Source organism: Paramisgurnus dabryanus, chromosome 18, assembly GCF_030506205.2.
Source record: "Paramisgurnus dabryanus chromosome 18, PD_genome_1.1, whole genome shotgun sequence".
Lineage (NCBI taxonomy): Eukaryota > Metazoa > Chordata > Actinopteri > Cypriniformes > Cobitidae > Paramisgurnus > Paramisgurnus dabryanus.
In genome coordinates, this window is record NC_133354.1 from 13548740 (window position 1) to 13566513 (window position 17774).

Below are 17774 nucleotides of genomic sequence, written 5' to 3' on the forward strand. Positions count from 1 at the left end.
TTATAATATGTTTAATTTGTAATATTTGTAATGTTTTCATAATGTTTGTAATATTTGTTAAAATAGTTTGTTTTAAAGGATTAGTCCATTTTCTAAAAAAAAATCGGGAAAATTTACTCACCACCATGTCATCCAAAATTTTGATGTTTTTCTTTGTTCAGTCGAGAGGAAATTATGTTTTTTGAGGAAAACATTCCAGGGTTTTTCTCATTTTAATGGACATTAATAGACACCAGCACGTAACACTTAACAGTTTTTTTCAACGGAGTTTCAAAAGAACACTAAACGATCTCAAACGAGGCATAAGGGTCTTATCTAGCAAAACGATTGTCATTTTTGACAAAAAATAAAATAAAAAATATGCACTTTTAAACCACAACTTCTCGTCTATCTCCGGTCCTGTGACGCGCTAGTGCAACCTCATGCAAAACGTCATCACGTCAAGAGGTCATGGATGATGTATGCAAAACTCCGCCCCAGTGCTTACAAGTGTGGAGAAAGAGGACCGTTCCGACGTTGTTGTATGTCGAATGATACTAATTAATGTCTTTGTGTCAGTTTATTGTTTAAAATGGTCCACAAATGTGCGTTTCATATATGTAACACGTGACCTTTCCACGGCATTACGCAATTACGTGAGGTCGCGCTGGCACGTCACAGTACCGGAGGAAGACGAGAAGTTGTGGTTTAAAATGTAATATTTTTTATTTTTCTTGTCAAAAATGACAATCGTTTTGCTAGATAAGACCCGTATGCCTCGTTTGGGATCATTTAGAGTCCTTTGAAACTCTGTTGAAAAAAACTGTAAAGTGTTGAGTTAAGTGTTAAGTGTTGGGGTCCATTAAAGTCCATTAAAATGAGAAAAATCCTGGAATGTTTTCCTCAAAAAACATAATTTCTTCACTACTAAACAAAGAAAGACGTCAACATTTTGGATGACATGGTGGTGAGTAAATTATCTGGATTTTTTTAAGAAAATTGACTAATCCTTTAAAGGCGGAGTCCACGATGTTTGAAAAACGGTTTGGAAAAGGAGACGGGCCGACTACCAAAACACACTTATAGCCAATCAAATCAAATCAAATGCCGGGTTGCGTATGTGTGGGGCGGGTCTATCAACAGAAGGTCCAGATTCTATTGGGGTAGGGGCGTGTTTGTTTAGGCGATTTCAAATATCAACACTGGCTTTCAAACATCATGGACTCCGCCTTTAAGTTCTCACATCACTGTTATTTCAGCTCATACTGGTAAGTGAATTAGACAAGTTTTGGACAGATATACCACACACAGAAGTCTCCCAGGAGTTTTGGGAAAATGTCCCAGCATGCCGTTTTCGTCCATCAGTGGAGAAATGATGGTTTGATGGGTAAAAGGTTAAGAAAGGTTTCATAAAGGCCTTCTAAAGGACTGACTTGCAACATGGGTTTGTTTTGAAAGAAAACAGGCGAGTGAGACAGAGTAAAAGGCCACTAAGCTCGCTCACGTCTTTCTCATCGGGTTCAATTTCCTTATCTCTTCTCCCCTGGTTTCTTTCCAATATCCTTTTTTCATTTTTTTTATGGTGCCTCTTATGCAGCACTCAAAGTCATTGCAACAGGCACTCTGAACCAACATACTTTTCTCCCTGTCTGGCCAAAGTAACAAATCCCATATGTCTCAAAATTGTAACCTCTCATTTTAGATTGATCAGTCAGATGTATCGTTGATTTCAAACCTTCATATTTTTAACCCTCCAGCCCTCCATATTGTACAGTTTAGGCCAATCATGTGTCTTTTATTAAACATATACCGTAGCTAATCTTCAGCCATATTTTGACAACGGTGACATAAAAAGCACAATGTATAGACCGTTTGCTAATCACAAAAAATTATCTTTCCTTGATATGTGATATATTTATCAAAAATTGAAATGCAATTGTCCACTATATAAAGCTGAGTTAAAAAAAAAATCTTCTGCCAAGAACCAGGTTTATTAACTTCTTTGATGTGCCAAAAAGTGCACATCTCATGCATAGTTTCTAGTCAACAAAGTTTTGATCTATCACAAACTTTCAAGCAATCTTCTACAGCAGACGGCCGCCCCTCCTTCATCTCGTCCCCTCTCCTTGTGAAATTTGGACCTGTGAGCTCTGTTGGTCTGTCTTTTCTCACCTCCACTCATTTGGGTCTTGATAAGGGCCCTCCAGCTGGGACTCAGCAGGGCTGCGACGCTTCATCACACAACGCTGCTCTCATTTACACGCACTCCTATTGGCCCACGGCATCACCCTTGGTTTTTACAAGAAAGGCACTTTTAACCATATGTACACAATACAAATGAAGTTTACCTTGGCCGGCAAGGCTTAAAAGCCAGTGTCCTCAACCTTGCTTTAAAAGAGCTAAATAACTGCGAAAGGGTTCCAACATCAAACAAGAAGGGAAACCTGGGGGAACGGGAAAGGGGGGACGTCTGACCAGACTTTGAGCCTTCAATATGAAGGGAACAGAAGCTGGGTGCCATGTTGTTTAATTAGCGAGAGCGCCTGCTCTGTAGTTTCAGTCACGGAAGATCTGCAACTTCAGGATGTTTGGAATAATGTTGTTTGCAACTATAGCCCTACAGGTTGAAATTAAAAGGTCATTTGTTTATCTTTTCCTATATTCTAAAGGAAACTACACAGGGTTGAAATTACCTCGACCCTTCAAACAAACAAACCAACACACCGTTCTGCCTCTACCCCAGGATGCCTATCCCAGGGTAAGACTCTACCCATTCTCATCATATGCGTATGAACAGCACACAGTTTAAAGGTTGTGCAATACATACACCAAATTCCAATTTGGTGTGCATATGATATGCCAGTCCTTCCCGTTCACTTAAAACAACGCATCTTTTTTGTCATTTTATGTATTGGTTGCCAAATGTTTTTCTATTTTTTTACCATTTTCCCTTGGGTTTGGGGTTAGAACTTTTTATTACATAAAATGTCATCCTAACCCAAACCCCAATTCTAACCCCAACTCCAAAGGACAATGGTAAAAAATTGACAAAAACCTATATATTAAATAACATCCTAAAGCAAATCCCAAATCTAACCCCAAACCCAAGCGAAAAAACTTTTGAAACCAAAAGTTGAGAAACCAATACATAAAATGACAAAAAAGATGCGCAGTCTTAAGTGAATGGAAAGGACTGACGAGTTTTCACGCTTCGTGCTATTTATATGCATCTACATGAGACTGGGTAGGAAACGCCAGTCATTCCCATTCACTTATAACCACGCATCTTTTTGTGTCATTTTATGTATTGGTTTTTCTATTTTTTTTTACTATTGTCACTATATTGGCATTGGGCAAGTGTTTGGAGTCTGAATGCTTTCATACAACATTTCTATAAACAAAATATACAAAAATACAGGTCGATCAGTGCTGGCAAAGCCTTCTCTGCTGCCCAAAACACTGTTTGAATCACTGATTTATATTTTAACATAATGCCCAAGAATGTGTATTAAATGAATCCCATGATAGTCTATTATCTTTATTTCATAGCTTTTCTCTCAGTTGCGCTGCTTCCAGTAGTGTATATATATATATATATGATAGAGCATTTATCCAATCATATTTCAGCCAGCGGCTCACATCATGTGTTGCCAGGGTCAAAAAATCTGCCTAGGCATTCAGAACGAGCAGTGCAGGCGCCTTCGGCTTACGATAAATGACAACAAAATTATTACAATAACCAATCAGATTTCAAGTTGGCGTCACTGCGCCTTCGTGCTGGCTTTCAATGACATCAGCATTTCGCGTAATTTGATTTGAAAATTTCCCGCAAACGTTCTCCAGCTTAACTCAGAGTCACAAAACATTATGCTGTCCCGGCTAAAAACAGAACTGACTGTTATATAAAATCCCATTAAAATACTTGATTTTCTTCAGAATAAAAATCTGGGTGAGATCATGTGACAGCTGTAGGCGTTGACATGTTTGGGGATGACTATTCCTGTGTCCACTGCTTCAGTCGAACGGGCATTCTCAGCCCTACAACCAATTAAAATGTATACCAGAAATACCACTGGACAGTCTCGACTTTCAGCATTAGCCTCTATGGCGATAAAAAAGAACTTTTTAGCGCAAATTTTTTACTGCGTGTTTTTAGTAAATCTTGACAGTACACAGTAAAAATGACAAAAAAAAATTCTTCAAGTGGTAACACTTAAGCAGGGGCGTCAGTTTGTGTTGAAAAGTGGTGGGGACAAAAGATCAGATAAAAAACTTTAGAGCAGGACGGGAAAAATATAAAATAACGGCACATCAAAAATGGGCACAACGTAGACCAGTCAACAACAAGTCGCATGGGCATACTTGATTTTTCAGAACATTTTAACCAAATGCTTTCAAAAAGTGGTGTGGACAAAATCAGCTATTTCAAAAAGTGGTTGGGACACGTCCCCAGTGTACATGACACCTATGCTTAAAGGGGCAATCAGTAGGATCTACCCCCATCTAGTGGTGGAATTGTATTTTGCATTCAAACGAACAGTGCTTACTAGCTCCTCCCCTTTCCAAATGCGTGTTGCAACTACGGTAGCCGTTATGTAATCGCTGATCTCCTTGTCCGTTGCAGCTGGTTCACGTGTTCTGAATGAAAACGCGTTGTGGAAACGCGTTGGTAGGCAAGTGCTTTTTGTCCCTCTCTACTATTATAATTATAAAAAATTATATATATTATAAAATCCTACTTATTGCCCCTTTAAAGGACAAGTTCGGTATTTTAGACTTAAAGCCCTGTTTTCAGATTGTTTATGATGAAATAGAACGGTTTTGACTGAAATTTCGACATTTGCGGCTGCCCTGAGAATTTTCGCGTGTTTGTGTTTCACCTCACACCTCTACAATGGGTTTAATGGTGCACTGGAACAATCCTTCCTAAAATGCATTAAACTTTTGTTTACAAAGACGTGAAACTCACCGAGTGGTCAGGGGTGTTCACTGGTATGCTCACACAAAAATCGCTCCAAAAGACGCATTCCAACAGGTTTTATCGTAGTTTTTACCAACTCCATTGACTTGTATTAGATGTCCTGTGAGGTACGGTATTACTCCGCGTCGGGAACTTTGTTTCTATTCTTGCAATTGGCAAAGGCGGATTAGCGCCACCACCTGAGCTGGAGTGTCTATTATTCAAGCTCTAAGCGGAAGAATGTACGGGTGTGAGGCGTTTGGAAAAATAGGTCCACAAGTTAACAACGAATGCTTAAACAGCTGTTGGAAAGCATCTTTTGCAGCGATTTTTGTGTGAGCATACCAGTGAACACCCCTGACCACTCGGTGAGTTTCACGTCTTTGTAAACGAAAGTTTAATGCATTTTAGGAAGGATTGTTCCAGTACACCATTAAACCCATTGTAGAGGTCTGAGCCGAAACACAAACACGCGAAAATTCTCAGGGCAGCCGCAAATGTCGAAATTTCAGTCAAAACCATTCTATTTCACCATAAACAATCTGAAAACAGGGTTTTTAAGTCTAAAATACCAAACTTGTATTTTAAAGAGACAGTTTCCTGGACAGGTCTTACCCTAGTCCCAGACTAAAATGCATGTTTGAGCTGGCTCAATTTAAAAACATCTTGCACTAACAATTATGTAAAATAAATATTTATAAACCAGTGGCGGCTCGTGACTGCTCATCTGAGGGGCGCAATTTCAAAATAAGTGTTCGGAGTGTCATGTGTGTTGCTCTTGTTTTCAAAATATGTGTTTGTTGCGTCATGTGAACAATGTGCATCACATGTTTTGTCAAAATAAGTGCCTGTTGCACACGTGTCAAGAATGTTTATGATAAAAGAGACGCTCACGTTCACAATATACACGCAAGACACTCCCTTAACAGTAAACTCTGATTATGCATGAGATTATGCAAGTATCTGGCAAACGCGAGTGTCTCTTTTATCATAAACCCTTTGGACGCGTCTGCATAGGCACTTATTTTAACAAAACACGTGATGCACATAGGTTAATTCGACGCGCAGAACACATATTTTGAAAATACGAACCACACACATGACGGGCTACATACTGTACATGTTGTGATGAACTTTATAATTTTTCGCTCAAAAAAATAAGTCATCGGCCGCCACTGGTATAAACGTCTCTGAATGACATCTGTACCCAGGACCCAGAAATCATGTGCATCCATACAGGCAGCATATGTTTTAAAGACTGACGTGTGGTAACAGGGTTAGTTTTCATTGCTCTTCCCATCTACCCTGGCTGTAACCTATGTGGGGGTAAGGGTTATTGCACAATGAGTTTGCTGTCAACCCCCATTTACTACCAAGGGTTAGTGCACCAGTGAAAGAAATAAGAACTATCCTAGTCAGGAGGCAAGTTCAATAGCGCAGTTTAATCTAATTTCATACAATTACTGCACAAGTAATCTCATCTAAAAGCATATACTGTTCATATAGAAAACAGACTATCAGCCTCGCAGGCAAAGTCAAATGTTTCTATTACAATATACAAGGAAAACATGTTTCCCCACTCACCAAATTTCAAACATAAAGGCAGTAAAAAATAATGCAAATCTCTTTAAAACTCATGCAGATGTCCTGCTATTAGTTGTAGTGGCAGTCTGTTCTTATCACAAGAATAACAACCAATTGAACCAGCGTCTGTATAAAATGTTTTATAAGCCCCCAAATGCTGATTTTTTGAGGAAATAAATGCTGGATAAAGATGCAGGACATGCCTTTAACAGCAGATCATAAATGCCAGCACAGTGGTGCTCATGGTCTACATCCATTCCTTAGGAAAACCCACAATGCCACAAATATTCACATGGCTGGAAGAGTTTAACAAGAAACTGGCAGGATAAGAGGAAGTCGACATTGAGTTGAACTACGAACTGGCTGAGCCATAATAACCCAGGTGAGGTTAAGTGTTTTTTCAGGAGGGCTTGTTAATAACTCGTACTTTTAAGTGAAAATGTCATTTACAAGCCAATTTCATCTATGGTTAAAATGTGACATTTTATGAATTTTACAATGTACATAGAAACATAAAACTAAATTCCTAAGTTACAATACTGAAGGAAAGCACACACACCAGACACAATTGTTTTTGATGTTTCACAAGCATGTAAAATGTTATGCCATTTTTGTTATGCTCTCATCCTAAAAAAAGATTTGATATGTTCCTCCAGAAATACCTGAAGAGGTCGAGTATGCGTTCCAGATCAAACTGTCCATTCAGGTGCTGGCTGTGGTCCTCACATCAGCAGCCTCACAAGTCTGCAGTGTCACCAACTGGATGTCTTTCTTGCATACGTTTCTGACATCTTTGCTTAGCTGAAATTTAAGTAAGCGAGAGGGGGTGTTAACTTACCACAAAGTCGAATTGCAAGAAAACAAAAACACCTCTTTAGGAAGTAAATGGATTATGTGCACATGGAAGTGGGTGCATTGCGACTGGGAAAAGGTCATTGCTCTTCACATCACTTTTTCTTCCTTTTAATCTCATCCCTATCCACGGAAAGTAACTTTTCTAGAAGCAAAGCAAACCTGTTTGTAGTTACAGGGTTTGTTGTGCTGTTCTGTTTTGTAGGTCAACATGTCCTCCCCCCATTAATTGGTGGCTCGGTATATCACGCAAGGAGACGCAGCTGCTTCGCATTATAAAGAGAGCAGGGCTGGTGTAAGCTGGTCATCTGTGCTCGGAGCAGGTTCAGGATCAGTATAATGTACCTCATCATTAATTGACATACTGTGGCCCCTATAAGAGCACCACTGTATCTCACAAGCTGTGGCAAAAATAAAATTTAATATCTTTATTTGGTTTCCTTTTTTCCATCTATGTCATCTATTTGGTTATGTAAGCTCTATCACTCCCGTGAGCGTGCAGGGCAGATAGATTTAGGATGTGGTACAGGTTAATGCTACGGTGTAACACACCTCACATGATGAGTGATTTACACGCATATTTTTCCTCCAGTTCCAGGTGCTTTAGTCGTCGGGTATAAACAACACTATTATTGACAGATGCGCATTTGTATTCAATGTCTGGAATATTAATAAAGTCAGCAACTGCTGGTAAAAGTAATGCTTTAAGATTTGTCTCTCACAATAACAAAAACTATTGCAGTGTTTACTCACCCTCATGTCATTTCAAACCATGTGAAATTCTTTATCTTATGAAACAAAATAGAAATAAATGTTGAACAATATTTCAACAATACCCTGACCTTTTCGCATATAATAAAGCTCCATCACAATATCATTAATGTAGTCCATATGACTACATGAATAAGAACATACAGAACATTGTGTTCATATGATTTTTTTTAGAAGATATGAAAAACAGTCTAATGGATCAATCATTTTAAATTTCACATTTGTTTCCCTAAAAAATGTGTTTGCGTTTTGAAAAATTAAAGTAAAAAATAATGACAAAATTTTGGATGACCAAATACTTTTACCTTTATTCGCATACAAAACAAAAATCAGTTTAGCTTGGTGATAAGAGTTTCATTTAAACTATATTTAGCTAGGCATAGATGAATAATAAGAGCTCTGTACATGGTATTGACATATCGTGAGCCTCAAATACGATTGTTTCCTTTTTCTTATGTAAACCTTCGTTCTATGCAAAAGAGCGCTGGAAAAAAGGCCAATCTCAACATAACACCAACTGTGACATTAAAGGTCGAGATGTACGCCCCAACATTAAATTGGTTATGTAGTAAAGACCAACATTATCATAATTCCTCCCGCTTCGGACTTACAGCCTGTAAGTTAACTCCTCCTGTTTGCATTGTCACCGAATCTCTCAAACATGGTAAAAAGCGTCACATTTCCGGCTGACGTCAGAGGTATTCAGGCCACAACGTACAGATTAGCTGGCCAATCAGGGACACAGGGCTTTTCAAATCCGTGCATTTCAGGAAGAGATTGAAATCTGGAGCTACAAAAATGTACAGTATGTAGAAAATATTTTAACTAACCGCTCAAACACATTGTACTATACCAAATACACAAAATAACATTGTTTTTAGCAATGAAATAGATGCACTTTAAAGGTGATTTTCTCCGTATTTTGATATTAAGATTCCAGATTTTTAAATAGTTGTATCTTGGCCAAAAATTTTATTATCTTAAAAAACTTTTCATTAATGGAAAGCTCATTCATTTAGATGATGTATAATTCCCAAATTAAATTGACCACTGAGACTGGTTTTGTGTCCCAGGGTCAAATATAATGTACGGCATTAATAAAACGTACGACACCAAAAAACCCCAACCTTTTTTTAAATCTACGTTTGGGTTCTGAAGAACATTGAAAGCCTTCAGGGTTCGAATGATGGATGAGTAAATAATGATATTATAATAATTTCTCCATAAACTAACCCCTAATGTTTTCTTGTGCCTTCTCTTCGTAACAGTTCTCTGAAATAACCCACACACTGTTAATATGGCAGGTGAGAATTTACTACTCGCCCTAAGGGATGGGCTGTTTGTAACATTACAGTGCCAAATAGTGTGAGTCACCTGTCGGTTTACATACAAAGATCAAAGGCACAAAATAAATACACAGTATTATGTATTAACAAGCACACAATGCGTCTCGAATAAAGTTCGACACGCCCATGATCGTCTTGCTCTCATCTCGGCCACCTAACACGTCCATGAGCACAGCAGCATGTGCGTATGGTCCTTAACCCCATTGTGGGTTTACAATCACTGCAGTCTTAACATCTGCCAGAACTGCAGAGAAAAACAGATCCTCTATCATGTAAGCATCTCCTTTTTTTTTTATTGTAGACTTTCTTGAAATATCTTGCGATTGACCTCACCCTTCTGGTTATCCTGGGCCTCATATTGAGATGTAGCAAACGGGGGGTTTTGTTAGAAACCCCCACCACTGGTTCTGTACTTAACCCCGGCCACCTACACTGCCACAGGGCGACTTGTTCTCGAAAAGGAAACAGAGCAAAACTATCAATTCAAGACACATGTTAGAGAGTTTAGCCTTTTCTCCCTCAGAATAGAATGACCAATTACCAATGCTGGAGGGGAAATGTGAGGTGAGAAGGGTCATGGAAAATTACGCTTTATTCAGTGATGTGTATTGCCAATGACAAACATCTTCTGCTAGCTGTGGTCTGCGGTCTGCTAACTGTATCTCTGTTGGCCACTGATACATGCACAAGCTACACTACATTGTCAAAAGCATATGTACAGTACGTTTGTATGCATATTTAAGTGCACGCCTCCCTACGCTTGAATAATCCATATGCATTATTAGAGTATTGGGCATCTTTACGCACTTTTAGGAAAGCTTTCCACTTGAAGTTGGAACATGACTGCGAGGTTTTGCTTTTATTCAGACACTGGAGCATCAGTAAGGCCAGGCAATGATGTAGAGTGATGGTGTCTGGCTCACAGTCGGCATTCCAGTTCATCCCAAAGGTGTTTAAATGGGTTCAGGTCTGGGCTTTGTGCAGTTTTTCCACACCAGACTTAATGAACCATTTTTTTCTGCAGTGGGGCAAAGTCATGCCAGAACAGAAAGGCTACAGCCTATTTTACTGAAAACTAGATTTCATGGTTTGTTTGATAACATGCATCTGAGAGTAATGGGTGTTGCTAACCTGCTAATAGGAAGGGGATGTCCACATAATTTTGATTATGTAATGTACTTTGTTACTGTACTTAATGAAGTGTGTACTACAGAAGTACACACTGCATTCATTTCTATAGACACCTATAGAAATTGCGATGCTAATTATTGTAATAAAACAAAATTCTGCACTCCATCTGCCTTAATCTACATGCAGGATACAATATTTAAATGCCTCATTGACAACTATCCTGATATGTGACAATGGCAAAACAAAGCATAAAATATAAATGTATTACATACATACTGCCAAATAATGACATCTTCTATAATATAATATCCCTTAATATTAGTGTTGACTATTATGTTGTTTGCAAAGACTTTATTTCAGCAAGATACACGGCTAATTTCTTTCAATAGAGAAAAAATGGGGTTTTTGCCCAACATGGTCTCACGGAAAGTCGTGTTAATATCACAAAATTTTTTATTAATTTATTTGTGTCCATGGCACAAATGTATAAAAATAGTTTTTCATGTCCGTTTTTCAAACTTTCTTTTTCGTATGATTTAATGTATTGTTTTCTAATTTTTTTTCCTATTGTCACTTGGGGTTAGATTTGGGGTTTGGGATGTACTTTTTATGTATTGGTTTCTACATGTTTTTCTTTCGCTTTTAAAACTATTATTGCCTGGAGTTGGGGTTTGGGTTAGGATGTCTAAAAATGTAACAGAAAGTGATTCTAACCCCAACTGCAAGCAAAGAAAAAAAAGGGGGAAACAATGAGAAAACAATACATAAAATGACAAGAAAAGAAAGTCGTGCCACGGACACGAAAAACTATTTCTAGAAATTTGTGCGACTGAAACGAAATAAACATTTGTACCTAGCCACTAATGTGACATTGGAGTAAAAAAAACGAAAGTTTAGTTTCATGTGCTCACGTGAACCTTCATATGCAGAATTTTAGTTAAATTTTAGTTTTGCGTGCTCACGTGAAACTTTTGCGCGTGCACTAGAAACTATCGTGTGCGCACGTGAAATTATCGCGTGTGCATGTGAAAGCGAAAGTTTCGCGTGTGCACGTGATAGTTTCACGTGATAGTTTCAGCGAGCACGCAATATCTTCATGTGAGCACGCAAAACTAAACTTTATTTAATTTTTGCTCCATGTCCCCTTAGGGGCTCCGTACATTTGTGCTCAAGGCACGAAAAAAGCTGAATTCCGTGCCATGGACACAAATAAATTAATAACATTTTTTGTGACTATAACACGACTTTCAATAAGATCAGTCTGTTTTTTCCCTTGATGGTGTAATTACAGCAAGCAAGTTTTTCTTAAATTTCTTCAGGGGAAGTCAATTAGACTCTTGTTATGAATACAATCAACTATAATAAAAAATGCAATAAATAGACATTATGACTACTTCATTAAATATACAATTATGATTCTGATTGCAAAATATTTGGTTGTAAAATTGTGTATGTATTCTGCTAAAAAAAAATCTTTTAATAATCTTTTTTTTAGGAAAGTGGCCCTCCACGTGGCTGAAAATACCCCTTTCATCATAAATTATTATAATAACCAACAGAGAAGAACAATTTAGCACTCCATCAACATTTCCACAGTGAAGGCCAGTAACACAGATGGAAAAAACGAAAATTTCTCTCCAAGAACAAGTAGCAAAATTGATCTAAGAGATGACATGCAATAGTCAAAATTTTCCTGAAAACAGAAAGTTGGCAATAGAATCAAAGCACATGTGCAATGAACAGATCTGTGTTTATCAAGTATACGTAGGAACAATGAAGATCTCAAGACCAATTCCAATATATGGACACTGGAGCAATTAAAATGGATTAGGCCTTAAATATTAAACATCACAATATATTCTCACGATATGTGTTATACCTCAGTGGCATCTGACTGACTATGTTGGGGAGTACAGCAGCTCAGTGGCATCTGACTGACTATGTTGGGGAGTACAGCAGCTCAAATCAGCCAAGAAAAGGGCAAAGGAGGAGACTTGACCACAGTCTGAGTAGCCAGACACTCCAACCAGAGGTCCAGCTAAAGAGATGCTGTGGGTGAAATTTTGGCCAATGAGTGGTGGCAAGGAAAGGGGGGTATGGCGTGGTGGTCCAGCTTTCCTCTCATTAGGAATCCTAATTATGGTGACTTGTAGGAGTGGGGCACTCTCCAAAGAGCTAGTAACTGGTTATTAGAATATTATTACAAACATGAGAGGTTGGCCCTGGGCGGCTGATTGCCTGCTCATGTGGGAGGTACAATTTGGCAGGAATGTTCAAAACAGGGGGGAGATTGGAACTGGTTGCTTAGTAATGAGAGCACCATGGCACATTCATAATTACCTGGACCAGAAGAAAAGGAACCAGAGGCTCACATTATAACCCAAATTTGTTTTGATTTCTGTCTCCAATAAGGCGGGGAGAAATTAGCCAAATCCGTAGCCTGAATTTATCCTTTGGTTTGCTTTGGTCCTCTAAAATTGGCCACTGCCTCCCACCTGGAACAGGGTCATAACCTGCTCTCTCAATGCCGCCTAGAAAAAGAAAAAAATGGAATTAAATTTAAATAAAACAATATGAATGTGGGTTTAAAACGATTTGTTCTCTACTTACTCTGCTATAATGTTCTAAATATATACTGTAGATTTAGTATTGCAAACTATTTAAAAGACATTTACTTTCTTTTAAACATAAAACACAAAATATATCTGGCCAGTGTACGGAGACCGTTCCAGGCCAGTTATACTAGACCAGTTTTAGTCCATTGGCGATGTACAGTACATATATTGTTATGTCTAGCAAATGTAAACATTTGCTTTTCATATTTGTGGTGGGACAAGTTAAAATATTGGCACGGCAGATACAAATCTGATCTACAGGCTTGATGGGATCAGCAGCAGCTGTCATTAATAACTAATAGTTTTATAATAATAACAATAACAGTCTTTGAAAATAAATCGGGGTTTGAAGATATGCATCAGCAGCTTTCTACACGCATCAAAATGAAGTGATGCAGCACAATGCAAAATTCCCTGCGTCCCTCTTTGAACCCTCCAGCAAAACGTATACAACCGCAATGTGCACAGCAGCACACAGACATTAAGCATTGCCAAATTACTAAAGCTGTACAGAGAACAGACGTACAGAGAGTCAAGGCTTCTAGACTCCTTTAATTTGCTGTTGTTTGTACATTTGTCAGACGTGTAAATGATGAAGAGAGCAGGTGGCCCCAGTCATCTGGTCGGCAGCTGCGTGTTTGTGGTTCACTTATTGTACCTTGACCATGGACCAGAACACGGGTACACGCTTACTGACACATGTGACAAAAAGTAGGAACTGACAGCTGGTTTCTCGTCTAACCATTAAGGTTCGGTAAAGGAGCACCGGCTCTCCAGTCCTCTGAGATTTCATGTAAAACAAAAGGGCCAAAAAAGGGGTTCTCCTTTTCTTTCCGCATTACTGGAATCTCGTTCGCTGCCATTTCTGACAATACGTTGAGCAATTGTTTGACTCACTTACGTGCACTGCTGTTAAATGAATCACAGCTGCATCAAACCAATATCAAATTTTACCCGGAAAGTGCTAGATCTTTATCTTTTGACAGAACAATAAAAACAAACACTGCCACAAATCGTTAGACTGCATTTAAAAAGGAATTAATCTGAATTTAAAGCATCATTCACAAAGAAAATAAAGCAATGACCAAATGACGTCACCTGTCTTAAGCTGGTTGTTTGCCAATATCGTAATGAAAACTATTTCATATTGTTTTATAGACTTTTCTAACCAACATACATCACAGAAGTGGGAAAGTACAGAAAGTTTTGTGACAAAGAAATGTGTGAAGAGCCCATAAAAAAAAGCTAAAAGAGAACAAAATGTTCAAGCCTATTAAAATTGACATTTTATGTGATTTTATCTGCTGTTTACAAATAGCAAATTATATTGGGTCATGCGGATTATAAGTTAATCGAATAATTACATCACATCTGCATATTGCATCGAGATGAAACTACGCTTGGACCTGTATTTTGTATTTAACTTTAGTTAGTGTGAGTTATGTTGCTGTTTCAGCAAAAGAAAGATCTGCAAAGCTCATAAAGTCCACTCCAAAGGGAGAAACTGTCTTCAGCAGAAAACACTTCAAGAAATCCAATGAACAACAACGTGCTTCTTCACTATTTAGTTACATCATTAATAAAGCAATAAGCCCCAAGAAGCAGTGGGTTACCAGTGCATTTTATAACAGCTAAGAGGCGTTGTTAGAAAAAAAACCCTTAGCTGTTATAAAATGCACTGTAACCCTACTGCTTTGCGGGGCTTATTGCTTTTATAAAACGGTTACTTCATATGCATAGCAGGATTTCATAAAATAAAACACAAATAAGTTGTAACTAACTATATTAGGACAAATATTACTCTTTCACCAAACAAACAAAGTAGTTCCTTAGAATCAAGTGTGGGTGATACAGAGTGTAGATCCCAACCAACACAGACGCAGCAAAGACAAAATAAAAATATGATTTAAGACTGTGGTGTTTATTTTTATAAATCAACATTTATCTAATTGATACATTAACATTTATATTGTGCAACTGTTGAAATGATGATAAAATAATCAGTTTAAGATGCCACCCAGTTTTAGTTTAATGCCTTACAGAAAAATTATCTTCTTTAAATAAACATTAAATATCAAATAAAAGAACAGACCATCCGCTTATAAACAACAACAACAACAAAAAAAAGTTTCATCCTACCTTCATTTGTTCTTTTATCACTTATCGGAGATAATTCAATTTTTGTGAAGAACTTTTGTAAGAGATAAGATTCAGAGCCTAATCAAAACACTGTTTTTTGTTGAGTGAATGCATCAGTGTTTAAGTTGGGTAAGATTGCCACCCAGTGGATAGCGGAAAAATGAATTTGAGTTAGGAACTCCTCAGGGAACGTTTTCTCTTTATTGAAAATATTTATTGAAATTTATCTGGATATCGCCTTTAATTGTGCAATTGTAGACAAATTAAAAATGTGATTAAAGACTGTGGTGTTTATTTTCATAAATCGTGATACTTATGTAATGCGGTCTGAACCGTGGGTTTACCGGGGCATTTTATCACGACTTAGAACGCATTTCAACAAATCAGAGTGAAGAACCAGAAAGCTAATTTAAATAATTCCTCACCAAGGGGGTCAAGGCCAGTGCCCGGATGCATGAAGATAAAAAAAATAAAGTTTGAGACTAATTTGATTTGACTGAAAGATCATACCTGACTTCACTAAGACTCTAGAACAATTCAATAAAACCTTTTGAGCAACAACACATGCTTGTGGGTGTGCAAAATATATAAAAAAACATTCATGTCAGGGTGTGAACCTACTGTAGGCAAACAGCTAAGATTACAATTTACAATTTCATGAAAAAGTTAGCGTTGTCATCCTTCAAAACTGTGACAGTGCTTCCCATTTTCCCAAGTCTTTGGAGCATTTACTGGAAAGTGGATGTCAATAAAAAAACAGTATTAATGTTCCTGTGATGTCACTTTTCAGACTTCAGTTATTTTATGTGCTTCCTGTGTTCTGTCTATTTTCTTCTATGTTTTGGCCTTTTTGTTCACATTTTAAATTGCCATTTGTTTTGGTGTAGTAGAATTGGCAGTGCACTCAAACTTCACTAAATAAACACCACTGCGTAAACTAACATTTAAACTATAACATGCCCCCTAAAACAAACTTCTGCATTTTAAAATGGGCCCGGCCTAAAGCGATCCATGTGTTAAGTTTACTGAACGTTATTCATGATCTTTTCATTCAATCCGTTTGAAATAGTTTCCAAAAGAAAGAAAATTAGACGGAAATTCCACTAAAATGCAATAAACTCTTACGATTTGTCTGATGTAAACTAAATATATTGATGTATGGTATATCAGAACCTGCTGTTAAACCTTACCAGATCCATTATGGTGGCAATATAACTAAAACAGAGACATGAGAATTAATTAATTTATACACAAATGATTTTTTATCAAAAAGCAGAAAAGCAACAAGATGTGGTAACTTAGATTAAACCTGTTATATGATAGATTACATTTGTACTATAAAATACTAAAATTATAAAATATATAAAAACTGTAAAAATAATTACAATTTTTCACTGCTATCCAAAACCATAAAAAGTTCAACTTTGAAAGCATCAATATGAATTCATATCAATCAGTGGTTACTTAAAATGCATTTACCCTTTAACATTTTTCCTCGCCTTTTTCCGTCCATGTTGTCATTATTGCCACGAGCGACTCACGCCGCACGATTTGTCAGTTTAAATTAAAAGCGGGAATTTGCGTGAAAGTGGGAATGACTTCGCACGTAATTAAAAAGCGCTTTAGTGTCAAATAAAAGTGACAACAAGCTATTAAATAATGTTTTCACATCTGGACTGCGTTCAGCCCCGACAAAACGTTGCACAACGTTTATTAAACAGAAAAGGTGATGCATTAAACACTGTTGTGATGACGCAAGAGTTGCAACTAGGTAGCTGAGAGGCCATGCTTTGTGTTATTTTTTAAATGTTTCTGCAGTCTGATAAAAACGTTAGTAATACCTGTTTAATACTGTAAAATATGCTCGATGTTACAGTCACTGCCCTTATCATCCAGAATGAAAGACAACATTCCAACTTGAACCCATTGTGCTGTCTCTTTACCCGGTGGTTTATTTACATTTCTGCTGATTGAACTGCAGTTCTGACACACCCAGCAAACAAGAGAAAACGTATCTCAAACCCTGTTGCACATCGTTACACACCGTTTCCAGAAAACATGTCGTTCAACTCGGAAACTGTAGCAAAACTTTGCGCACCGTTTTTAACTTGAACGTGCCCCTGTTGGTTGTACCTGTACCGTGTTGTTTATCCTCCACACAATGATGTCACTTCCTGGAACCGTTAAAGGAATACTCCACTTTCTTTTCTATTAAATTATGATAATTTACTAACTCATGTCATCCAAAATGTTTATATCTTTCTTTGTTCAGTCGAGAAGAAATACAGTTTTTTAAGAAAAGCATCCCATGATTTTTTCTTAATTTAATAGACTTTATTGGACCTCAACAGTTTATAGTTTCAATGCAGTTTAAAATTGCAGTTTCAATGCAGCTTA

At 37.5% G+C, this 17774-nt stretch overlaps 1 long non-coding RNA gene across 1 annotated transcript in view; it reads right to left on the reverse strand.

The window, feature by feature from the left end:
• The window catches only part of LOC135776214 (uncharacterized), a 28281-nt gene extending 10777 nt beyond the window's left edge, over nt 1-17504 (reverse strand). The window contains exons 1-3 of the long non-coding RNA XR_010544089.2: nt 17219-17504; nt 12964-13154; nt 7186-7324 (exon numbers count right to left, since the gene is read on the reverse strand). This is a non-coding gene — a long non-coding RNA (uncharacterized lncRNA). The remainder of the gene's footprint in view (nt 1-7185; nt 7325-12963; nt 13155-17218) is intronic.
• Nucleotides 17505-17774: the final 270 nt, after the last annotated feature.